At 49.1% G+C, this 25,156-nt stretch overlaps 1 protein-coding gene across 6 annotated transcripts in view; it reads left to right on the top strand.

The window, feature by feature from the left end:
• Window positions 1-10,747: 10,747 nt before the first annotated feature.
• LOC121286986 (hippocalcin-like protein 1) overlaps window positions 10,748-25,156 on the top strand; it is a 33,510-nt gene continuing 19,101 nt past the window's right edge. Inside the window, exons 1-2 of one of the 6 annotated variants that reach the window (XM_041204381.1) lie at window positions 10,748-11,180; window positions 15,126-15,207. The gene's annotated coding sequence lies outside the window, so the exon portion shown is untranslated. The remainder of the gene's footprint in view (window positions 11,181-15,125; window positions 15,208-25,156) is intronic. The other 5 variants (XM_041204384.1, XM_041204380.1, XM_041204383.1 and 2 more) reach the window with 5 other exon arrangements.

The raw sequence follows: 25,156 nt of genomic DNA on the forward strand, positions 1-25,156 counted from the left end.
TGTGTGCGTGACTCAATGTGAGTGTGTTTGTGATTCAGTGCAAGTGTGTGTGTGATTCAGTGTGAGTGCGAGTGTAACTCAGTGTGAGTGTGTGTGTGACTCAGTGTGAGTGTATTTGTGATTCAGTGCAAGTGTGTGTGATTCAGTGTAAGTGAAAGTGTGACTCAGTGTGAGTGTGTGGCTCAGTGTGTGTATTTGTGATTCAGTGCAAGTGCGTGTGTGATTCAGTGTGAGTGTGAGTGTGACTCAGTGTGAGTGTGTGACTCAGTGTGAGTGTATTTGTGATTCAGTGTGAGTGCGAGTGTAACTCAGTGTGAGTGTGTGACTCAGTCTGTGTGTGTGACTCAGTGTGTGTGTGACTCAATGTGAGTGTGTTTGTGATTCCGTGTGAGTGCGAGTGTAACTCAGTGTGAGTGTGTGTGTGATTCAGTGTGAGTACAAGTGTGACTCAGTGTGAGTGTGTGTGTGATTCAGTGTGAGTGCGAGTGTGACTCAGTGTGAGTGTGTGTGTGATTCAGTGTGAGTGCGAGTGTGACTCAGTGTGAGTGTGTGTGTGATTCAGTGTGAGTGTATTTGTGATTCAGTGTGAGTGCGAGCATGACTCAGTCTGAGTGTGTGTGTGATTCAGTGCAAGTGTGTGTGTGATTCAGTGTGAGTACAAGTGTGACTCAGTGTGTGTGTGTGATTCAGTGTGAGTACAAGTGTGACTCAGTGTGAGTGTGTGGCTCAGTGTGTGTATTTGTGATTCAGTGCAAGTGCGTGTGTGATTCAGTGTGAGTGCGAGTGTGACTCAGTGTGTGTGTGACTCAATGTGAGCGTGTTTGTGATTCAGTGCAAGTGTGTGTGTGATTCAGTGTGAGTGCGAGTGTGACTCAGTGTGAGTGTGTGACTCAGTGTGAGTGTATTTGTGATTCAGTATGAGTGCGAGTGTGACTCAGTGTGAGTGTGTGACTCAGTCTGTGTGTGTGACTCAGTGTGAGTGTGTGACTCAATGTGAGTGTGTTTGTGATTCAGTGTGAGTGCGAGTGTGACTCAGTGTGAGTGTGTTTGTGATTCAGTGTGAGTGCGAGCATGACTCAGTCTGAGTGTGTGTGTGATTCAGTGCAAGTGTGTGTGTGATTCAGTGCAAGTGTGTGTGTGATTCAGTGTGAGTACAAGTGTGACTCAGTGTGAGTGGGTGTGTGATTCAGTGTGAGTACAAGTGTGACTCAGTGTGTGTGTGTGATTCAGTGTGAGTACAAGTGTGACTCAGTGTGAGTGTGTTTGTGATTCAGTGTGAGTGCGAGTGTGACTCAGTCTGAGTGTGTGTGTGATTCAGTGCAAGTGTGTGTGTGATTCAGTGCAAGTGTGTGTGTGATTCAGTGTGAGTACAAGCGTGTAACTCAGTGTGTGTGTGTGACTCAATGTGAGTGTGTTTGTGATTCAGTGCAAGTGTGTATGTGATTCAGCGTGAGTGCGAGTGTGACTCAGTGTGAGTGTGTGTGTGATTCAGTGTGAGTGTGAGTGTAACTCAGTGTGAGTGTGTGTGTGATTCAGTGCAAGTGTGTGTGTGATTCAGTGCAAGTGTGTGTGTGATTCAGTGTGAGTACAAGTGTGACTCAGTGTGAGCGTGTTTGTGATTCAGTGTGAGTGCAAGTGTGACTCAGTCTGAGTGTGTGTGTGATTCAGTGTAAGTGTGTGTGTGATTCAGTGCAAGTGTGTGTGTGATTCAGTGTGAGTACAAGCGTGTAGCTCAGTGTGTGTGTGTGACTCAATGTGAGTGTGTTTGTGATTCAGTGCAAGTGTGTGTGTGATTCAGTGTGAGTGCGAGTGTAACTCAGTGTGAGTGTGTGTGTGACTCAGTGTGAGTGTATTTGTGATTCAGTGCAAGTGTGTGTGATTCAGTGTAAGTGCAAGTGTGACTCAGTGTGAGTGTGTGGCTCAGTGTGTGTATTTGTGATTCAGTGCAAGTGCGTGTGTGATTCAGTGTGAGTGCAAGTGTGACTCAGTGTGAGTCTGTGACTCAGTGTGAGTGTATTTGTGATTCAGTGTGAGTGCGAGTGTAACTCAGTGTGAGTGTGTGACTCAGTCTGTGTGTGTGACTCAGTGTGTGTGTGACTCAATGTGAGTGTGTTTGTGATTCAGTATGAGTGCGAGTGTAACTCAGTGTGAGTGTGTTTGTGATTCAGTGTGAGTGCGAGCGTGACTCAGTCTGAGTGTGTGCGTGATTCAGTGCAAGTGTGTGTGTGATTCAGTGTGAGTACAAGCGTGACTCAGTGTAAGTGTGTGTGTGATTCAGTGTGAGTACAAGTGTGACTCAGTGTGAGTGTGTTTGTGATTCAGTGTGAGTGCGAGTGTGACTAAGTCTGAGTGTGTGTGTGATTCAGTGCAAGTGTGTGTGTGATTCAGTGTGAGTACAAGTGTGACTCAGTGTGAGTGTGTGTGATTCAGTGTGAGTACAAGTGTGACTCAGTGTGTGTGTGGGTGATTCAGTGTGAGTACAAGTGTGACTCAGTGTGAGTGTGTGTGTGATTCAGTGTGAGTACAAGCGTGACTCAGTGTAAGTGTGTGTGTGATTCAGTGTGAGTACAAGCGTGACTCAGTGTGAGTGTGTTTGTGATTCAGTGTGAGTGCGAGTGTGACTCAGTGTGAGTGTGTTTGTGATTGTGTGAGTGCGAGTGTGACTCAGTCTGAGTGTGTGTGTGATTCAGTGCAAGTGTGTGTGTGATTCAGTGCAAGTGTGTGTGTGATTCAGTGTGAGTACAAGTGTGACTCAGTGTGTGTGTGTGATTCAGTGTGAGTACAAGTGTGACTCAGTGTGAGTGTGTGTGTGATTCAGTGTGAGTACAAGCGTGACTCAGTGTAAGTGTGTGTGTGATTCAGTGTGAGTACAAGCGTGACTCAGTGTGAGTGTGTGTGTGATTCAGTGTGAGTGCGAATGTGTCACTTTGTGTCTATGCGTTTCTCTTTGTATATGTGTATCAGTGTGGGTGAGAGATTCTGTGTTTGTGTCACTGTGCGTGTCACTTGGTGTATCTTGCTCTGTGTGTCTGTGTGTGAAGGAGGCTCTGTCACTCTGTGTCTGTTGATGTATGTATGTGAGACTATATCTGTGTGTGTGTATGTGTGTGTGGGAGAGAGACTCTGTATCGCTGTGTCCCGGTGTTTGTATGTGAGACTATGGGCAGAATTTTACATCCCACGGGTGGGTGCTTGCCTGACCTGATCAGGAGCGAAATGGCGTGTGGTGATGTTGGGTGAGTGTCCCGATGTCATCACGCACTCACACACTCACAGTCGGCGGGCACAAGCAGGTGCCCACCATTAATTAAGGGGCTACTTAAGGTAATTAAAAAGCCAATGCAGGCGATTCTTTTGTTCCTGTGCGATTTCAAACTCGTCGCACAGGCAAAACGGGCAGGTGACCAACCAATAATTTCAAAAACCTCATCCACGGGTGGGATAAAATGGGTCAGCAGCATTGGCAGTGCCAGCAGTGGGGAGTTTGGTGGATAGTTTGTTGCTGGTGACTTATTGGTATTTGGCAGCTTCATCTCTGTTCAGGGTTTCATTGTTAGCATTTCCAGGCTTCATTTCAGGACTCATTTCAGGTTTTTCCAAAGGCCCCCCGGAGGATTCAGACCGTGTGGACCCTCCCAGGTATCAGACAGCCTTCTGTTACCCTGGTAATGGTTGTCTCTGCTGGAGGCACCTCCTCTGAGGAGGAAGAGAGGGGCAGAAGGGAGAGGAGGCCGGGTGCCCCAATGCAGCTGCCAGGGGAGGGACCTGTGGGAGGAGAGATGCAGGCACAAGGGGCGCGGGCCAGCAGGTAGTCCAAGGTCGAAGGGGCCACAGAAGACGCCACCATCTTGCTGCCAGGGTTTACAGGCAGCAATGCAGCTACCTCAATATGTCCGAGGTGCAATGCCAAAGGAGGCTCTGCCTCTCCAGAGAGTCTGTGATCTCCATCTGTCAGAGGATCAGCCCTCAGATCAGCTCTGGCTGTGTGGCTGGACACCCCGTGCCAGTGGCTCTGAAGGTCACAGTGGCCTCAACTTCTATACCTCTGGCTCTTTCCAGGGGTCAGTGAGAATCTGTGTGGAGTCTCCCAGTCAGCGGTCCACAGTTGTGTCAAACTTGTGACAGACGCTCTGTTTAGTCAGGTACTGACCTTTATTTCTTTACCATACGGACGAGACCTGTCAGACACAGCGAGCCAGAGGCTTCGTGGCCATTGCTGGCTTCCCCTGTGTCCAGGATGCTATAGACTGTACACATGTGGGCATCAAGGTGCCAGCAGGTGAGCCCGGTGCCTTCATCAACAGGAAGGGCTTCCACTCCGTGAACGTGCAGATAGTGTGTGACCACAGGATGCTGATTCTACAAGTGTGTGCAAGGTACCCAGGCAGCTCCCATGACGCTAATATCTTGAGGTGCCGGGGCTCTTCAGTGCTCCAGCCCGGCTGGATGGATGGCTGCTGGGTGACAAGGGCTATCCCCTCAGAAGGTGGCTCATGACGCCTCTCCACCATCCAAGAACAGAGGCAGAGCAGCGGTACAATATGAGTCATGCCTCCACGAGGGTGGTGATAGAGAGGACCATAGATCCTCTCAAGATGCGCTTCAGATGCCTGGACCGTTCAGGGGGCGCACTGCGATACCCCCCAGAGTGGGTGTCATTGATGGTGGTTGCATGCTGCACTCTCCACAACCTGGCACTGGTAAGTGGGTAGCCACTGGAGGAAGAGGATCGGATCTTGATGCAGCTCCACAGGCCACAGATGATGAGTCCAGTAGTGAATCAGAAGATGAGCACAGTGAGGAGAACACTGAGAGCGTGGAGGCAAATGTCAGTAACTTCCAAGGAGGCAGGGACAGCAGGGATGCCTTGATCCAATGCTCCTTCAGCGAGGCTGCCAAAGATCTGCTTCAAACTCATGCCAGGACTGCCACCTCCATCCTGGATGTCTGAAATGTCCCTTTCATTTACACCCAAAGTCCGCTCAGTGCCTGTGCAATAAATTCTCCAGCCACTCACGTCCAGCATTACACACTGGCGTACCCTGCACCAGAAAGAAAAAACGTGAAGCACTCTCCAGCCATCAGAAGCAAAGCAAAGTTAATGTTATCATCGCATTGAAATCATTGACATTACAATTACTGGTGTTGATGTCCTCACCAGCAAACAAATAAACCAAATATAAATGAACAGAAAATCACCTGTCACCAGTCTCTCTCATGCTCATTGTGCCTCAAACTTACGTTTCCAAGTGTTACGTCTTGGTGCACCCCCATCCCCTCTCGCTGGCCCTGGCATTGGAGGCAGCCTGCTCACCCTGCTGTCTTGTTGGCCTTGATGACCTTGGCAGTCGTCCTCTGGCCCATGGACCCTGTGCTGGTCCTACCTGGGAGTGAGTGGCCATTGTCACGGTTGGCATCTACCCAGTCATCGCAACCTCATCAGATACCACGGTCACTGGCAGAGGGGTGGAGGAGCTGTTGCCATCATCCAGAGTGCCCTGAGAGGAGACCCCAGAGACGATAAGCAGCTCGTGCGCCAATGTGAGGTCATTCTGGACTTCCCTGCTCACCATTGATGGACGGGCACCTACTGGGATACTGGGTGCCTCATCCATCTCCCACACTGACACTGGCCACCTGAAGTCATTGCCTGTCTGAGGGCTGCAGGTCCAACCCCAGGAACCCCTGATTCTGTCCCTGGAGCTGCCTCTCCATGAGAGTCGCCACTCTCTCCATGGTGGAGGCAGTGTGCTCGGCCATGAAGGTCACCTCTATAATGGAGACCATAGCACACAGACCCTCATGGATCTCCACCAGATCCTCCCACACATCCCGCTGGACATCCAGCATCTGCCACCTAACGGACGACCCCAGAGGCTCATCGTCTGCCTTCAACTGAGCATCATCCTGGTCCCCAGCAGCCCTCTGAGTGCCGGTGCCCTGGGCACTCTCTGCCTCCTCCTGCACCTCAAGTGGTTGTGAAGTGCCCTCAGCAATGTGCACTCACATTCTAGCTGCCAATATAATACCTGCTTTTCAGGGACAATAGACCGAGTGCCTGCTGGTGAACCTAAAAGGGAGAACAAGAGCATGTCATTAGTTAAAGAGACCACACTGTCACTGTGCATGCCAGGCACCCTGGTGAGACAATGGAGATCTGCATCATGGTGCTATTGTCTTTCAATGACCAATGGGGTTCTCCAGGTTGGAGGCTCCCACCAATGAAGAGACTAAACTAGAAAGGTTGCACAATCCGAAACTCTCACCTCTGTGCATTGCACTCTTACCTTCGTCTGGCACACCCGGCCTCTACATGCCCAGTTGCACAGATAGTGTGCCGGCTTTCCAGCTCTAGGGTGTCCCGCTCGAATCTGGTGTGCAGCAGGAGGTTGGCTGGGCCTCCGCCTGCGAGTGTTCTCTCTGCCTGGTATGACTCGTCCTCTCCAGAGGAGCATTGATGAGTCCGCTCTCTACCTGCAGCCCCATTGCAGCCCGGCCAGCCCCAGCTGAGGGACACCTCGCAGGTCACACCCGAATTGTGGCCTTCGAGCCGCAAGGCACTCAGCCCAAGCAGCCAGGCCTCGCCCCCTTGACCAGCTCCGGCGTCATTGACAGTTGGCGCTCAGACCCTGGCACAGCCGAGGTTCACGGGGTCGGGGAGGGGAATGACCGCACCTTCACACATCCGCACGCTGACCTGTGCCAGCAGCGGGTCATTGAAACACTTCTGGCATTGCACCCACGTGCGCCGCACCATGTCACGGCTGCTCACCATCACTGCCATCTCCTCCTGTGCCGTCTTTGTGAGGTACAGTGTCCTCCGCCTCCCAACCCTGGGGACAAGGGTGTCCCTCCAGGCAGCCACCTCCTCCGACAGGACAGCAGGGCACTCGTCTGAAAAGCGGGCTGGTGATGGGTGGAGGGGGGTGGAGTGGGGGGGTGGGGGGGGGGGGGAGTGGGGGGGCCTAATGCCCACCCGACCTACCCTCCCGCCTATCATCTCCAGCAACACTCGACTCCATCCAAACAATACAGAACAGACCTCCTCCTGACGCAGCCTTTCAGGGGCTGCCTGGGCCGTTATTAAACCGGTCACCAGGTCACCGCTGGACCCAGCGGCTGATAGGCCCCCTGCCCCCACCCACCCTCCACCCCCGCCCCCCCCATGCTGGTCCACCGACCTCAAAACTGTGCCCTATGTGTGTGTGTGTGTGTCACTCCCTGGTGATGTCCCTGTGTGTGCATCTGTGTGTGTGTGTGTGTGTGTGTGTGTGTGAGAAACTCCGTGTCACTGTATATGTGTGTGTGTATGTGTGTCTGTGTCACTGTGTGTGTGTGTCACTCTGTGTGTGTGTGTGTGTGTCACTCTGTGTCTGTGTATGTGTGTCTGTGTCACTGTATGTATCACTCTGTGTGTGTGTGTATGTGTCACTCAGTGTGTATGTGTCACTCTGAGTGTATGTGTGTCACTCTGAGTGTATATGTGTCACTCTGGAGTGTGTGTGTATGTGTCACTCTGAGTGTATGTGTGTCACTCTGTGTGTGTGTATGTGTCACTCTGAGTGTGTATGTGTCACGCTGAGTGTATATGTGTCACTCTGTGTGTGTGTATGTGTCACTCTGAGTGTATATGTGTCACTCTGAGTGTATGTGTGTCACTCTGAGTGTGTATGTGTCACTCTGGAGTGTGTGTGTATGTGTCACTCTGATTGTATGTGTGTCACTCTGGAGTGTGTGTGTATGTGTCACTCTGAGTGTGTATGTGTCACTCTGGAGTGTGTGTGTATGTGTCACTCTGAGTGTGTATGTGTCACTCTGGAGTGTGTGTGTATGTGTCACTCTGATTGTATGTGTGTCACTCTGTAGTGTGTGTGTATGTGTCACTCTCAAGTGTGTGTGTGTCACTCTGAGTGTATATGTGTCACTCTGGAGTGTGTGTGTATGTGTCACTTTGAGTGTGTATGTGTCACTCTGTAGTGTGTGTATGTGTCACTCTGGAGTGTGTGTGTATGTGTCACTTTGAGTGTGTATGTGCCACTCTGGAGTGTGTGTGTATGTGTCACTCTGGAGTGTGTGTGTATGTGTCACTCTAGAGTGTGTGTATGTGTCACTCTGAGTGTGTGTGTGTCACTCTGGAGTGTGTGTGTATGTGTCACTCTGAGTGTGTATGTGTCACTCTGGAGTGTGTGTGTATGTGTCACTTTGAGTGTGTATGTGTCACTCTGGAGTGTGTGTGTATGTGTCACTCTGAGTGTGTGTGTGTCACTCTGGAGTGTGTGTGTATGTGTCACTCTGAGTGTGTATGTGTCACTCTGGAGTGTGTGTGTATGTGTCACTCTGAGTGTGAGTGTGTGTGTGTCACGCTGAGTGTGAGTGCGTGTGTCACGCTGAGTGTGAGTGTTTGTGTCACGCTGAGTGTGAGTGTTTGTGTCACTCTGAGTGTGTGTCACCCTGAGTGTGCGTGTGTGTCACTCTAAGTGTATATGTGTCACTCTGGAGTGTGTGTGCATGTGTCACTCTGAGTGTGTATGTGTCACTCTGAGTGTGTGTGTGTCACTCTGGAGTGTGTGTGTATGTGTCACTCTGAGTGTGTATGTGTCACTCTGGAATGTGTGTGTATGTGTCACTTTGAGTGTGTATGTGTCACTCTGGAGTGTGTGTGTATGTGTCACTCTGAGTGTGTGTGTGTCACTCTGGAGTGTGTGTGTATGTGTCACTCTGAGTGTGAGTGTGTGTGTGTCACGCTGAGTGTGAGTGCGTGTGTCACACTGAGTGTGAGTGTTTGTGTCACGCTGAGTATGAGTGTTTGTGTCACTCTGAGTGTGTGTCACCCTGAGTGTGTGTGTGTGTCACTCTAAGTGTATATGTGTCACTCTGGAGTGTGTGTGTATGTGTCACTTTGAGTGTGTATGTGTCACTCTGGAGTGTGTGTGTATGTGTCACTCTGGAGTGTGTGTGTATGTGTCACTCTAGAGTGTGTGTATGTGTCACTCTGAGTGTGTATGTGTCACTCTGGAGTGTGTGTGTGTATGTGTCACTCTGGAGTGTGTGTGTGTATGTGTCACTCTGAGTGTGAGTGTGTGTGTCACTCTGAGTGTGAGTGTGTGTGTCACTCTGAGTGTGAGTGTGTGTGTGTCAAGCTGAGTGTGAGTTTTTGTGTCACGCTGAGTGTGAGTGTTTGTGTCACACTGAGTGTGAGTGTGTGTCACGCTGAGTGTGAGTGTTTGTGCCACTCTGAGTGTGTGTGTGTGTGTCACGCTGAGTGTGAGTGTGTATGTCACGCTGAGTGTGAGTGTTTGTGTCACGCTGAGTGTGTGTGTGTATGTGTCACTCTGAGTGTATATGTGTCACTCTGGAGTGTGTGTGTATGTGTCACTCTGAGTGTATGTGTGTCACTCTGAGTGTGTATATGTCACTCTGAGTGTGTGTGTATGTGTCACTCTGAGTGTGTATGTGTCACTCTGGAGTGTGTGTGTATGTGTCACTCTGAGTGTGAATGTGTCACTCTGGAATGTGTGTGTATGTGTCACTCTGAGTGTGTATGTGTCACTCTGGAGTGTGTGTGTATGTGTCACTTTGAGTGTATATGTGTCACTCTGGAGTGTGTGTGTACGTGTCACTCTGAGTGTGTATGTGTCACTCTGAGTGTATATGTGTCACTCTGGAGTGTGTGTGTATGTGTCACTCTCGAATGTGTGTGTGTCACTCTGGAGTGTGTGTGTATGTGTCACTCTCGAGCGTATATGTGTCACTCTGGAGTGTGTGTGTATGCGTCACTTTGAGTGTGTGTGTATGTGTCACTTTGAGTGTGTATGTGTCACTCTGGAGTGTGTGTGTATGTGTCACTCTGGAGTGTGTGTATTTGTCACTCTGCAGTGTGTGTGTATGTGTCACTTTGAGTGTGTGTGTGTCACTCTGAGTGTGTGTGTGTGTGTCACGGAGTGTGAGTGTTTGTGTCATGCTGAGTGAGTGTGTGTCACGCTGAGTGTGTGTGTGTGTGTCACGCTGAGTGTGTGTTTGTGTCACGTTGAGTGTGAGTGTTTGTGTCACTCTGAGTGTGTGTGTGTGTCACTCTGGAGAGTGTGTGTATGTGTCACTCTGAGTGTGAGTGTGTGTGTCACTCTGAGTGTGCGTGTTTTTGTCACGCTGAGTGTGAGTGTTTGTGTCACTTTGAGTGTGTGTGTGTCACGCTGAGTGTGAGTGTTTGTGTCATGCTGAGTGTGTGTGTGTGTCACGTTGAGTGTCTGTGTGTCACGCTGAGTGTGAGTGCTTGTGTCATGCTGAGTGTGTGTGTGTGTCACGTTGAGTGTGTGTGTGTCACGCTGAGTGAGTGTGTGTGTCACGCTGAGTGTGTGTGTGTCACGCTGAGTGTGAGTGTGTGTGTGTCACGCTGAGTGTGAGTGTGTGTGTGGCACGCTGAGTGTGTGTGTGTCACGCTGAGTGTGAGTGTGTGTGTGTCACGCTGAGTGTGAGTGTGTGTGTGGCACGCTGAGTGTGTGTGTGTCACGCTGAGTGTGAGTGTGTGTGTGTCACGCTGAGTGTGTGTGTGTCACGCTGAGTGTGAGTGTGTGTGTGTCACGCTGAGTGTGTGTGTGTCACGCTGAGTGTGTGTGTGTGTGTCACGCTGAGTGTGTGTGTGTCACGCTGAGTGTGAGTGTGTGTGTGTCACGCTGAGTGTGTGTGTGTCACGCTGAGTGTGAGTGTGTGTGTGTCACGCTGAGTGTTGACAGCGCCCTCGGTCCCAGGGCAGTATACTGCAGTTTGAAAATGCTGTGTTACTTCCTCTTCCTCCTCGCTTTATTCCTTGTCAGGTCTCCGCTCCTTGATGTCATTCGGTTTCCTGGGGGTTTCGGGGCTGTGAGTGTGAGTGTGTCTGTGAGTGAGTGTGTGTGAGTGTGAGTGTGTCTGTGAGTGAGTGTGTGTGAGTGTGAGTGTGTCTGTGAGTGAGTGTGTGAGAGAGTGAGTGAGTGTGTGAGTGAGGTGCCGCGAAACTGGCAGCAGACTGAGCTGGTAAACCCAGCCTGGCACCGGGAGCGACTCCGGGACCCCGGGACCCGCTTCTGGCAGCGATCAGTGAATCTCGGTGTCTGTGTCTGCCGGGGGATCCGGAACCCAGCGCTCGGTGAGTCCGTCATTAGCGTCTAAATTCCGGCCCCGAGACAAAAGGAAACGGGAAGCGAGTAAGTGATGAAGCGTGAAAGCAAAGTGTGCAACACACACACACACACACACACCAAGAAAAGGTGTCGGGGTGTGTGGGGGGTAAGGGAGACACGAGTGTGCAGGCAGGAATGACTCGGGGATTCAGGCAGAGTCAGGATTGGGAGGATTGGGTGATTTTTTTTTTTAAAAAAGAAGTGTGTACGTGCCTCTGATCCAAGCAGCGAGAGGGAGAGAGAGACAGAGAGAGATAGACAGAGAATTAGCATGTGCAGAGAGTCGTGTGGGGGATATGAATGAATGGCAGGGCCAGCAAGTGTGCAAGAGTGTGAGAAAATGAGGGAGACAAGGGAGGTTGTGGGGGCGGGGTGGGGGGGGGGTTGGTGGTGGTGGGGGCGGTGAGGTTGGTGGAATCCAACTGCGCGGAGACAAATCGCGAGTGCAGTGGAATGTTTGAGAATTAAGTATGTTCAAAAGTGCGAGTGTGTGTTGATCCGGAATGAGTGTGTGTGTAACTGTGTAGTGTGTGCGTAACAGTGTGTGTGTAACAGTGTGTGTGTGTAACAGTGTGTGTACAGTGTGTAACAGTGTGTGTGTGTAGTGTGTATGTACTGTGTGTGTGTAACAGTGTGTGTGTGTAGTGTGTGTTGTGTGTGTAACAGCGTGTGTAACAGTGTGTGTGTGTAGTGTGTGTAACAGTGTGTGTGTAGTGTGTATGTACTGTGTGTGTGCAGTGTGTGTGTAACAGTGTGTGTGTAGTGTATGTAACAGTGTGTGTGTAACAGTGTGTGTAACTGTGTGTGTGTAGTGTGTGTGTACAGTTTGTGTAACAGTGTGTGTGTGTAGTGTGTGTGTAACAGTGTGTGTGTGTAGTGTGTGTAACAGTGTGTGTTTGTAGTGTGTGTATGTACCGTGTGTAACAGTGTGTGTATGTGTGTGTAACTGTGTGCGTGTGTAGTGTGTGTGTAACAGTGTGTGTGTGTAGTGTGTGTAACAGTGTGTGTGTGTAGTGTGTGTATGTACCGTGTGTAACAGTGTGTGTATGTGTGTGTAACTGTGTGCGTGTGTGTGTGTACATTCTGGGAGAATCGGGGTGTGGGTGTGGCACGGTGGGGGCGGAAGGCGGGGGGGGGTGGTGGTGGAGATCAGTGTGTGAAGCCAACTGAGAAACGAGTGAGAAATCGGGATTGGTGGCGGAATCGGAAAGTCAGCCAGCCGACAAGTGGATGAAGCGCAGTGTGAGGGGTGAGATTTCAGTGTGTAAGAATGTGTGTGGTGTGTGTGTGAGAGAGAGTGTGTCAGAGTGAGAGAATCAGTGTGCGGATAAGTGCCTGTCCTGTGTAAGTCCGGGTGTGTAAGAGTGCCCGGAGGTACAGAAACAGCCTGTGCATCTTTTCTGATCATAGTCTGACATTGCTGAGGCACAAGATTAATGTTTTATTTTAATGATTAGGATCCTGTACAGAGCTTTGTTGGGTTAATGTTGAGGGGCAGCACTTCTGCTTAGGGTGTCTGGGGTCAGTACCAGCCTATATTGGGTAGTATTTAAGGTTTTACAAAGTAACTAAAGGGTAATCATACTGAAATATTAATCCAGAGGTTATGAGTTCAAAGCCCATTGTTACAGCTGCTGAAATTGTACTTAACAAATCCAATAAACTAGTATTAGGATCAGTGTTTAGACCAGCGATGGGGTTTAAGGTTTAGTATTTAGATTTAATAACTGAGATAAGTGATGAGTTTACCGTTTAGAATTATAGTCAGTGAATGGAGTTTAGGGTTTAGTTTTAGGGTCAGTTATGAGGTTCCAGGTTTAGTTTTAGGGTCAGTGATGGGATTTAGGGGTTTTAGGGTCAGTGATGGGATTTAGGATTTAGCTTTAGTGTCAGTGATGGGATTTAGGATTTAGTTTAAGGGTCAGTGATGGGATTTCGAGTTTAGTTTTAGGGTCAGTGACGAGGTTTAGGGTTTAATTTTAGGGTCAGTGACGAGGTTTAGGGTTTAATTTTAGGGTCAGTGACGAGGTTTAGGGTTTAGGATGGGGAGGGGATCAGACTTATACTTAAGAAGAAATGTAAAGTGTGAGTTGAGCACTTACCCTGGTCTGGAATGGTTACCCTGAGTTCCATCCAGTTTACACTCTGGTGTATTCCAATGAGATTCACAGGCAATATCAGGGTAATGGGCAGATTTTGGGGTCTAGCTTCCAGGATGTGCCCAGGAAGAGAATCCAGGGCCTATTAGTGAGCAACATGTGGCCACTGTTCACCAAGGCTCCTTAAACAACACCTTCCAAACCCACAACCACTACCATCTAGGAGGACAAGGGCAGCAGATAGATGGGAACATCACCACCTGGAAGTTCCCCTCCAAATCACTCACCATCCTGACTTGGAAATATATCACCGTTCCTTCACTGTCACTGGTTCAAAATCCTGGAACTCCCTCCCTAACAGCACTGTGGGTGTACCTACACCACATGGACTGCAGCGGTTCAAGAAGGCAGCTCACCACCACCTTCTCAAGGGTGATTAGGGATGGTCAATAAATGCTGACCCAGCCAGCAAAGCCCACATCCCATAAATTAATTTTAAAAAAGCACTGACACTGAGAGTCAGTACCTTCAGCAGGGTAAGGTGTATATGAAAGCACTTGCATTTATATAGCACCTTTCACAACCTCAGGATGTCCAAAGTAATTCACAGCCAATGAAATGCTTCCAAAGTGTCATCAGTGTAGGAAAGGCAGCAGCCAATTTGCTCGCAGCAAGCTCCCACTAACAGCAATATAATCACTACAAGATCATCTGCTTTGGTGATCCCGGTTGAGGGATAAATATTTTCCCCAGTTGACAGGGGAACTCTCCTGTTCTTCTTTAAATCATTCCCTGTGGAGTCTTTCACCTGAGAAAGCAATGGGGGCTTCAGTTTAACATTTCATTCAAAAGACAGCACCTCTGACAGTGCAGCATTCCCCCAGTACTGCACTGGGAGTGTCAGCCTGGATTATGGTCAAGTCTTTGGAGTGGGTCTTGAACCCACAACCTTCCGACACACTCTTATTCACTGAAGCGCAGCTGACTGAATGGAAAGTGAACAGAGCAATATCACAGGTACACTGAGTAACTTCCAGAAATATAAGAATGGATTTCCTACACTCTGAAGGATGTGTGAGGCTGACTCCCAGTGAAAACCAGTCATTGTTCAATTGACTGCTTCAAAAAGGGGTTGTATTAATTTCTGATTGGGAACAAGGAGTGATGTTCCTGAGCAACTAGGGGCAAAGGCAATACTTTCTCTCAGGGGCTGTATAGCGTGTTTGGTAAATGGAGATGTGAGGGTGGATGTTGCTGGGGGATTTGGGTTTTACACATGGAGGTCTTCAGGAGATTAAACAGGTGGGTGTATCCCTGAGAGGTAGTTTGTACAGGAATAGGAAGAGAGCAGCATTTAATTTTTTTTTAAAAAATGCACAGGATTTCTCCCAGCTCCAGACATCTGCATTGCAGCAAACCAGGCTGTATGCTTCACACACATTCCCCCTTCCCTGGTATCCCGATGTCAACCAGATATTGGTGGGAGTTTCTCTATAGGCAGCTCACAAGCAACCCCGAAGCCCTCTCTCCTCACCAGTCCACCTCTGACTCTCCTCCAAGTTTCAGTGAAAACTGTCTGTTTCCCCATTGCCCCAGCTTAACAGGGGTCTTTAAGTTTTCACACCTCGGCTGGTGTTATTGCGACAATTAAAGATGATGATACTGGCTCGAATTGGAAATACTGCACCAGAGAAAGAAATGATAGATTTAAGTCTCTGGACAAAAACACACGAGCTAAACCACAGCTTTATCTCTTAGATGCCGTTGGACTGCTTGTGTTTGTTTGGTTTATACTGTCAGTTCACGCTATTAAAATTGCTCATCTAACTCTATCCGTTTTGCTAATATCTAATTTTTCTACTGCTGTAAGTCCACGGTTTGGACTCAGCTAGACTGACACCTTCAAGTCACCACAGAGTGTTTATCGATGTGAATCAGAGCAAGACAGCATCGTAAGTAATGAGACAACAGTGTACATTAAACGACCAACACACACCCCTCCCCCCGTCCCCCATGCTCCCCCTACCAGAGTCAAGATTCCTCTGACACCTGATTTGAGGTAGTGCCAAAATGCAGTTTAACTCCAGCGTGAAACATGTTTGGAGCTGTCAGTTGCTGTTGTAGCTGATGGAACGTTCAGTAGGTGCACAATATCAGTCGCTGAGATCAGTTGACCCTTTCTCCATAATCTTTCGCTCTGTGAGAAAGGTTAGGTAGCCAGGCAGTTACCTGCTGGACCAAGAACCCTGAGCTCAAATTATGGAAGGTTACGACTTCTTTCAACAAAATCAGGTAATCAGTGAGACGAAAATAACCTTGAAAAAAATCCAAGTTGTTGTAAAAATCCCAACAATTTCACTACTGACCTTCAGGGAAAGGAACCTGTCATCCAGGCCCCGGGCTATATTTGACCCTTAATCAGCGTAACCCCTTGGAGAAACGAAGGCTTAGATTTCTATAGCAGCTTTCAAAATTTCAGGACCTCTCAAGGCACCTTACAGTCAGTGAAGTGCTTGTGAACAGTAGTTACAGCTGTAATGTAGGAAACACAGGAGCCAATTTGCACACACCTAACTCCCAGAATCAGTAATGGGAACCTGAGCAGATAATTAGTTTGTGATATTGATTGAAGGATAAACACTGACAAGGGACACCAGGGGTAATCTCCTTTCCAAACTTCAAATAATGACATGGGATCTATTACATTCATATGAGAGGACAAACAGGGTCTCGGTTTAATGTCTCAGCAAAAGAGGTTATAAGAAGATAAATAGGAGCAGGTTTAAACAACACAGCCCACCAAATTCAGCACGATCATGGCTGACTTGGGCCTTCAGCTTCATTTTCCTACCTGCTGCCTATATCCCTTAATTCCCAGAGACACCAACAGATCAGCACTCCCTCACTACTACCCCTCTGACAGTGCAGCACTCCCTCACTACTACCCCTCTGACAGTGCAGCACTCCCCCACTACTACCCCTCTGACAGTGCAGCACTCCCTCACTACTACCCCTCGGACAGTGCAGCACTCCCTCACAACTAACCCTCTGACAGTGCAGCACTCCCTCACTACTACCCCTCTGACAGTGCAGCACTCCCTCACTACTACCCCTCTAACAGTGCAGTACTCCCTCACTACTACCCCTCTGACAGTGCAGCACTCCCTCACTACTACCCCTCTGACAGTGCAGCACTCCCTCACTACTACCCCCTGACAGTGCAGCACTCCCCCACTACTACCCCTCTGACAGTGCAGCACTCCCTCATTACTACCCCTCTGACAGTGCAGCACTCCCTCATTACTACCCCTCTGACAGTGCAGCACTCCCTCACTTCTACCCTTCGGACAGTGCAGCACTCCCCCACTACTACTCCTCTGACAGTGCAGCACTCCCTCACTACTACCCCTCTGACAGTGCAGCACTCCCTCACTACTATCCCTCTGACAGTGCAGCACTCCCTCACTACTACCCCTCTGAGATGCAGCACTCCCTCACTACTACCCCTCTGACAGTGCAGCTCTCCCTCACTACTGCCCCTCTGACAGTGCAGCACTCCCTCACTACTACCCCTCCGACAGTGCAGCACTCTCACCACTACCCCTCCAACAGTGCAGCACTCCCTCAGCACTGACCCTTCAATAGTGCAGCACTCCCTCAGTACTGACCCTCCGACAGTGCAGCACTCCCTCACTACTACCCCTCTGAGATACAGCACTCCCTCAGTACTGACCCTCTGACAGTGCAGCACTCCCTCACTACTACCCCTCTGAGATACAGCACTCCCTCAGTACTGACCCTCTGACAGTGCAGCACTCCCTCACTACTACCCCTCTGAGGTACAGCATTCCCTCAGTACTGACCCTCTGACAGTGCAGCACTCCCTCACTACTACTCCTCTGAGATACAGCATTCCCTCAGCACTGAATCTCCGACAGTGCGGCACTCCCTCAGTACTAACCCTCCAACAGTACAGCACTCCCTCAGTACTGACTCTCCGACAGTGCAGCACTCCCTCAGTACTGACCCTCTGACAGTGCAGCATTCCATCAGTACTGACCCTCCGACAGTGCAGCATTCCTTCATTACTGACCCTTCGACAATGCAGCATTTCTTCAGTACTGACCCTCCAACAGTGCAGCGACCCCTCAGTACTGACCCGCAATAGTGCAGCACTTTCTCTGACAGTACAGCACTCCCTCAGTACTGACCCTTTGCCGATGCTGTGCTCCCCAGTACTGACCCCCCAACAGTGCAGCATTTCCTCAGTACTTATCCTCTGACTGTGCACCACTCTGAGTGCTGACTCTCCAACAGTGCAGCACTTTCTCAATACTACCCCTCTGACAGTGCAGCATTCCCTCAGCGCTGCCCCTCTGACAATGCAGTTCTAACTCAGTACAACCCTCCAAGAGTGCAGCACTCCCTCAGTACCGACCTTCCGACAATGCATGGCTCCCTCAGTACTGATCCTCCCACAGTGTAGCGCTACCTCATACTGCATTGGGAATGTCAACCAGGATTTTGTGCTCACTCTGGAGTGAACCCACAACCTTCCGACTTCGAGGCATGAATGCTGGCATTGTGCTCTCAGGTATCGAACAATGAACAATAGGCTTGCCAGAATCCCCATGTCCCAACAACAGATGAAAAACATTGGAAGAATAAAGGAAATAAGTACGATCTGATAGCCACTGCAGATACATGGCTGAAGGATAATGTAGATTGGCACCTGAATATTGAAGGGTCTGTGATATATAGGAAGGGCAGAAAGCTTGGAAAAAGTGGAGGGGTCGCTCTGTTAATTAATGATCATATCAGCACAATAGAGAAAAAAACCTAAGTTCACAAAGCCAAGATGTAGAAGTGGTTTGGGTTGCGATGAGAAATGATATAAGGCAGGAAGTATTTTGTGAGAGTGATGTACAATCCCCCTAACAATAACTATACGGTAGGACACAGTATAATGGAAGAGATAATGGGAGCTTGTCAGAAAGGGATATGATGGGGGATTTTTATCTACATATAGACTGGAAAAATCAGAAGGGCAAAGATAACCTAGATGAGGAGTTCATAGAATATTTTCAGGGTAGTTACTTAGACCAGCACATTATGGAGCCAACCAGAGAGCAGGCTATTCTAGACCTGGTATTGTTTTGTTTTCATTTGTTCATGGGACGTGGTGTCGCTGGCTGGGCTAGTTTTATTGCTCATCCCTAGTTGCCCTTGAGAAGGTGGTGGTGAGCTGCCTTCTTGAACCGCTGCAGTCCATGTGGTGTAGGTACACCACAGTGCTGTTAGAAAGGGAGTTCCAGGATTTTGACACAGCATCAGTGAAGGAACGGTGATATATTTCCAAGTCAGGATGGTGCGTGGCTGGAGGGGAACTTCCAGGTGGTGGTGTTCCCATGTGTCTGCGGCCCTTGTCCTTCTAGATGGTAGTGGTCGTGGGTTTTGAAGGTGCTGTCTGAGGAGGTTAGATGTGTTCCTGTACTGCATCTTGTAGATGGTACACACTGCTGCTACTGTGCGTCGGTGATGGAGGAAGTGAATGCTTAAGGTGGTGGATGGGGTGCTGATCAGGCAGACTGCTTTGTCCCGGATATTGTCAAGCTTCTTGAGTGTTGTGAGAGATACACTCATCAGGCAATTGGATCGCACTCCTGACTTGTGTCTTGTAGACAATCGACAGGCTTTGGGGAGCCAGGAGGTGAATTACTCGTTGCATGATTCCTAGCTAAGTACTTATATGGCTGGTTCAGTTAAGTTTCTGGTCAATAGTAACCCCCAGGATGTTGAAAGTGGAGGATTCAGTGATGGTAATGCCATTGAATGTCATGGAGAGATAATTAGATTCACCCTTGTTGGAGTTGGTCATGCCCTGGCACTTGTCTGACACTAATGTTACTTGCCGCTTATCTGCCCAAGCCTGAATGTTGATCAGGTCTTGCTGCGTATGGACACAGATTGCTTCAGTATCTGAGGAGTTGCGAATGTCAGTGAACACTGCAATCATTGGTGAACATCCCCACTTCTGATCTTATGATGGAGGGTAAGTCATTGATGAAGCGTTTAAAGATGGTGAATCAGTCTGGGAAGGAATGTTCTGCAGTCAGCATCGCGGTGAAGCAGTCTGGGAAGAGTGTCCTGCAGTCAGCATTGTGGCGAAGCAGACTGGGAAGAGTGTCCTGCACTCAGCATCGTGGTGAAGCAGTCTGGGAAGGAGTGTCCTGTAGTCAGCATCGTGGTGAAGCAGTCTGGGAAGAGTGTCCTGCAGTCAGCATCGCAGTGAAGCAGTCTGGGAAGAGCGTCATGCAGTCAGCATCGCAGTGAAGCAGTCTGGGAAGAGTGTCCTGCAGTCAGCATCATGGTGAAGCAGTCTGGGAAGAGTGTCCTGCAGTCAGTAACACGGTGAAGCAGTCTGGGAAGAGTGTCCCACAGTCAGCATCACGGTGAAGCAGTCTGGGAAGAGTGTCCTGCAGTCAGCATCGTGGTGAAGCAGTCTGGGAAGAGTGTCCTGCAGTCAGCATCGCGGTGAAGCAGTCTGGGATGAGTGTCCTGCAGTGAGCATCGTGGTGAAGCAGTCTGGGAAGAGTGTCCTGCAGTCAGCATCGTGGTGAAGCAGTCTGGGAAGAGCATCCTGCAGTCAGTAACACGGTGAAGCAGTCTGGGAAGAGTGTCTTGCAGTGAAGCAGTCTGGGAAGGAGTGTCCTGCAGCCAGCATCATGGTGAAGCAGTCTGGGAAGAGTGTCCTACAGTCAGCATCGCGGTGAAGCAGTCTGGGAAGGAGTGTCCTGCAGTCAGCATCGCAGTGAAGCAGTCTGGGAAGAGTATCCTGCAGTCAGCATCACGGTGAAACAGTCTGGGAAGAGTGTCCTGCAGTCAGCATCGCGGTGAACAGTCTGGGAAGGAGTGTCCTGCAGTCAGCATTGCGGAGAAGCAGCCTGGGAAGAGTGTCCTGCAGTTAGCATCGCGGTGAAGCAGTCTGGGAAGAGTGTCCTGCAGACAGTATCGCGGTGAAGCAGTCTGGGTAGAGTGTCCAGCAGTCAGCATCGCTGTGAAGCAGTCTGGGAAGAGAATCCTGCAGTCAGTATCGCGGTGAAGCAGTCTGGGAAGAGCGTCCTGCAGTCAGCATCACGGTGAAGCAGTCTGGGAAGAGTATCCTGCAGTCAGTATCGCGGTGAAGCAGTCTGGGAAGGAGTGTCCTGCAGTCAGCATTGTGGTGAAGCAGTCTGGGAAGAGTATCCTGCAGTCAGTATCGCGGTGAAGCAGTCTGGGAAGAGCGTCCTGCAGTCAGCATCACGGTGAAGCAGTCTGGGAAGAGTGTCCTGCAGTTAGCATCGTGGTGAAGCAGTCTGGGAAGAGTATCCTGCAGTCAGCATCGTGGTGAAGCAGTCTGGGATAAGTGTCCTGCGGTCAGTTCTTGTTGAAAAAAACAAGAGTGACATCATAAGACAGTGCAAGAGAGTGGTGGAGAGATCAGAACCAGCATGGGTGTGGGGCAGCTTCAAAAAGTGCAGTCAGGACAAAGGTGAGAGCTGATTGGTGAGTAGTGGGTAAAATAGATTAAGCTAAGGAAAGGTAAGAGTTCTAGTTTTTATTTAAAGTGCATAAATAATTTAATGTTTTTTTACCGTATTTAACTTAAAGGGGTTTTTTTTCAACTAGAGGCATGGCAGGGCAGCTCAGTCCTGTGTTATGTACCGCCTGCAACATGTGGGAAGTCCTAGACGCTCCTTGCACTCTGACCGACCACGTGTGCAGTAAGTGCCACTAGCTGCAGCTGCTTGAGCCCCGGGTTTTGGAGATTGAGCAGCAGATGGTGGCACTGAGGTACATCTGCGAGGCTGAGAGTTTCGTGGATAGCACGTTTTTAGAAGTGGTCACCCCACAGCTTACGGAACTGCAGACAGAGAGGGAATGGGTGACCATCAGTCAGAAGAAAGGTGTCAGGCAGGTAGTCAGGAAATCCCCAGGGTGCATCTTGCTCGAGAACCGTTTTTCCTGCGTTGGAAAACGGTGAGAGTGACGGTTCCTCTGGGGAGTGCAGCCACGCTTATGGCACTGGGAGTGACTCAGCTGCACAGTGTGTGGGGGGGAGGAAAAAGAGGAGAAGAGCAATAGTGATAGGCTCAATAGTGAGGGGAACAGACAGGCATTTCTGTGGCCGTAGATGTGACTCCAGGATGGTTTGTTGCCTCCCTGGTGCCAGGGTCAAGGATGTCACTGAACGACTGCAGGGCATTCTAAAGGGGGAGGGCAAACAGATAGAAATCATGGTACATATTGGTGCCAACGACACAGAAAGAGGAACTTAGGGAGCTAGGAAGCAGATTAAAAAACAGGACCTCAAAGGTAGTAATCTCTGGATTACTTCCGGTGCCACACACTAGTGAGTATAGAAATAGGAGGTTAGTCCAGGTGAATGTGTGGCTGGAGAGATGGTACAGGAAGGAGGGCTTTAGATTTCTGGGACATTGGAACTGTTTCTGGGGGCGGTGGGACCTGTACAAGGCAGACAGGTTGCACCTGAACCGGAATGGGACCAACATCCTTGCGGGGAGGTTTGCTGGTGCTGTTAGGGAGGGTTTAAACCAACTTGGCAGGGGGGTGGGATCCTGAGAGGAGGTTCAGCAGGGGGAGATGCACAGACAAAATTAGCAGAGAGAGCAAGTGAGTCTGGAAGGCATAGAAATTAAGGAACAAGGGATGAAGAGTCATACAGACTCGAAACTTTAACTCTGTCTTCCTCTCCACAGATGCTGTCAGACCTGCTGAGTTTTTCCAGCAATTTTTATTTCTGTTTCAGATTTCCGGCATCTGCCATATTTTGCTTTTATCTTAAAGCACAAGGGAGTTTGGCAAGGTTGGATGGTATTTATTTTAATACAAGGAGTCTGACGAATAAGGCAGATGAGTTGAGGGCACAAATTAACACATGAAAGTATGATGTCATTGCTGTCAAAGAGACATGGTTGAGAGAGGGGCAGGATTGGCAGCTCAATATTCCAGGATATGGGGTCTTCATGCGAGACAGGGAAGGAGGTATAAGAGGAGGGGTATCGCAGTATTGATCAAGGAATCAATTACAGCAGTAAAGAGGGATGACATCTTAGAAGGCTCCTCAAATGAAGCCATATGGGTAGAACTTAGAATCAAAAAGAGAGCAGTCACATTGCAGGGAGTGTACTATAGGCCCCCAAACAGTCAGAGAGAAATAGAAGAGCAGGAAGCAGCCCTAGACTTAATTTTAAGGAAAGAAGCCGGGCAAGTGGTATCAGTGGGGGAGCATTTTGCAGATAGTGATCATAACTCCATTAGATTCAAGGTTGCTATGGAAAAGGACAAGGATAGGCTGAGGTTAGAGTTCTAAATTGGGGGAAGGGTGATTTTAATAAGATCAGATATGATTTGGCCAGAGTGGACTGGAAGCAGCTACTTATAAGTAAATCTGCGTCAGAGCGTTGGGACTCATTCAGGAAGGAAATAGGGAGAATACAGGGCCAACATATTCCAGTAAAGATAAAGGGTGGGACCAACAAATCCAGAGAACTTTGGATGTCGAGGGATATACAGAATTGGACAAAGAGGAAAAGGGGGGCTTATGGCTGATATCAAGGGCTCAAAACAGCAGAAGCCCTAAAGGAGTGTACAGTGTGTAGGGGGAAATTTAGAAAGGAAATTAGGAGAGCAAAAAGGGGGCATGAAAAATATTGGCAGGTAAAATAAAGGAACGTCCAAAGTTATTTTACAAGTACATTAAGAGTAAGAGGATAACTAGGGAAAGAGTAGGGCCCATTAAGGACCATAGTGGTAATTTGTGTGTGGAGCCGGAAGACATAGGTAGGGTTCTAAATGAATCCTTTGTGTTGGTGTTCACAAGTGAGAGGGACCACATGGGTATGGAAATCAGGCAGAAGGACTGTGATATAAATAAAGAAATTAGCATAGAAAGGGAGGAGGTTCTAAGTGGTCCGGCAGGCTTAAAAGTAAATAAATCTCCAGGCCCGGATGAAATGTATCCCAAGCTGTTGAGTGAGGCGAGGGAGGAGATGGCAGGGGCTCTGGCAATAATTTTCAATACCTCTCTGGCCACAGGAGAGGTGCCAGAGGACTGGAGGACAGCCAGAGTGGTACCCTTATTCAAAAAGGGAGGAAGGGATAAACCAGAGAATTACAAACCAGTCAGTCTAACCTCAGTGGTGGGGAAACTATTGGAAGCAATTCTGAGGGACAGAATTAATCTACACTTGGAGAGGCAGGGATTAATCAAGGACAGTCAGCATGGTTTTGTTAAGGGGAGGTCATGTCTGACCAATTTGATTGAATTTTTCGAAGAGGTGACCAGGTGTGTAGATGAGGGCAATGCATTTGACATAGTCTACTTGGACTTTAGCAAGGCTTTTGATAAGGTCCCACATGGGAGACAGATAACGAAGGTAAGAGCCCATGGGATCCAAGGCAATTTGGCAAATTGGATCCAGAATTGGCTGAGTGGCAGGAAGCAGAGGGCGATGGTCGAGGGTTGTTTTTGTGACTGGATGCCTGTGTTCAGTGGGGTTCCACAGGGATCGGTGTTGGGTCTCTTGCTGTTTGTGGTATACATAAATGATTTAGACTTAGGAGGGTTGGTCAGTAAGCTCGCAGATGACACGAAAATTGGTGGGGTGGTAAATAGTGAGGAGGATAGCCTTAGATTACAGGAGGATATAGACGGGCTGGTCAGATTGGCTGATCAGTGGCAAACGGAATTTAATCTGGATAAGTGTGAAGTGATGCACTTGGGCAGGACAAACAAGGCACAGAATACACGATGAATGGTAGGACCCTGGGAAGTACCGAGGATCAGAGGGACCTTGGTGTGCATGTCCACTAGTCCCTTAAGGTAGCAGGACAGGTAGATAAGGTGGTTAAGAAGGCATATGGGATACTTGCCTTTATTAGCCGAGGCATAAAATATAAGAGCAGGAAAATTATGCTGGAAATGTATAAAATGCTGTTTAGGCCACAGCTAGAGTATTGCATGCAGTTCTGGAATCACATTATAGGAAGGATGTGATTGCACTAGAGAGAGTGCAGAGGAGATTTACCAGGATGTTGCCTGGGCTGGAGAGTTTTAGTTATGAGGAGAGATTGGATAGACTGGGGTTATTTTCCCTGGAGAAGAGGAGATTGAGGGGGGACATGATTGAGGTGTATAAAATTATGAGGGGCATAGATAGGGTAGACAGGAAGGAACTTTTCCCCTTGGTGGAGGGGTCAATAACCAGGGGGCACATATTTAAGGTAAGGGGCAGGAGGTTTAGAGGGAATGTGAGGAAGAATCTTTTCACCCAGAGGGTGGTGGGAATCTGGAACTCACTGCCTGAAAGGGTGGTAGAGGCAGAAACCTTCATAACATTGAAGAAGTATTTGGATGTGCACTTGCGATGCCATGACATACAAGGCTATGGGCCTAGTGCTGGAAAATGGGATTAGAATAGTTAGGTACTTGTTTGACTGGCAGACTCGATGGGCCGAAGGGCCTTTTTCTGTGCTGTAGACCTCTGTGACTCTATGGTTGGGCCTCGGACACTAGAACAGCAATGTCCCAGCAGAGATGATTGACCTCCAACAACCACCTTCCTTTGTGTTAGGTATGGCTCCAACCAGTGAAAATTTTTCCCCCTGATTTCCACTGACTTCAGTTTTGCTGGGGTACTTAATGTCACATTTGGTCAAATGTTGCCTTAATGTCAAGGGCAGTCACTCATCTCACCTCACCCCAGCTCTTCAGTCCATGTTTGGACCAAGGCTGTAATGAGGTCAGGAGGTGAGTGGCCCTAGCGGAACCCAAACTGAGCACCAGCGAGCAGGTTACTGCTGTATAACTGCCCCTTGAGAGCACTATTGGCAGCACCT

The sequence above is a fragment of the Carcharodon carcharias genome, chromosome 14 (genome assembly GCF_017639515.1).
Source record: "Carcharodon carcharias isolate sCarCar2 chromosome 14, sCarCar2.pri, whole genome shotgun sequence".
Lineage (NCBI taxonomy): Eukaryota > Metazoa > Chordata > Chondrichthyes > Lamniformes > Lamnidae > Carcharodon > Carcharodon carcharias.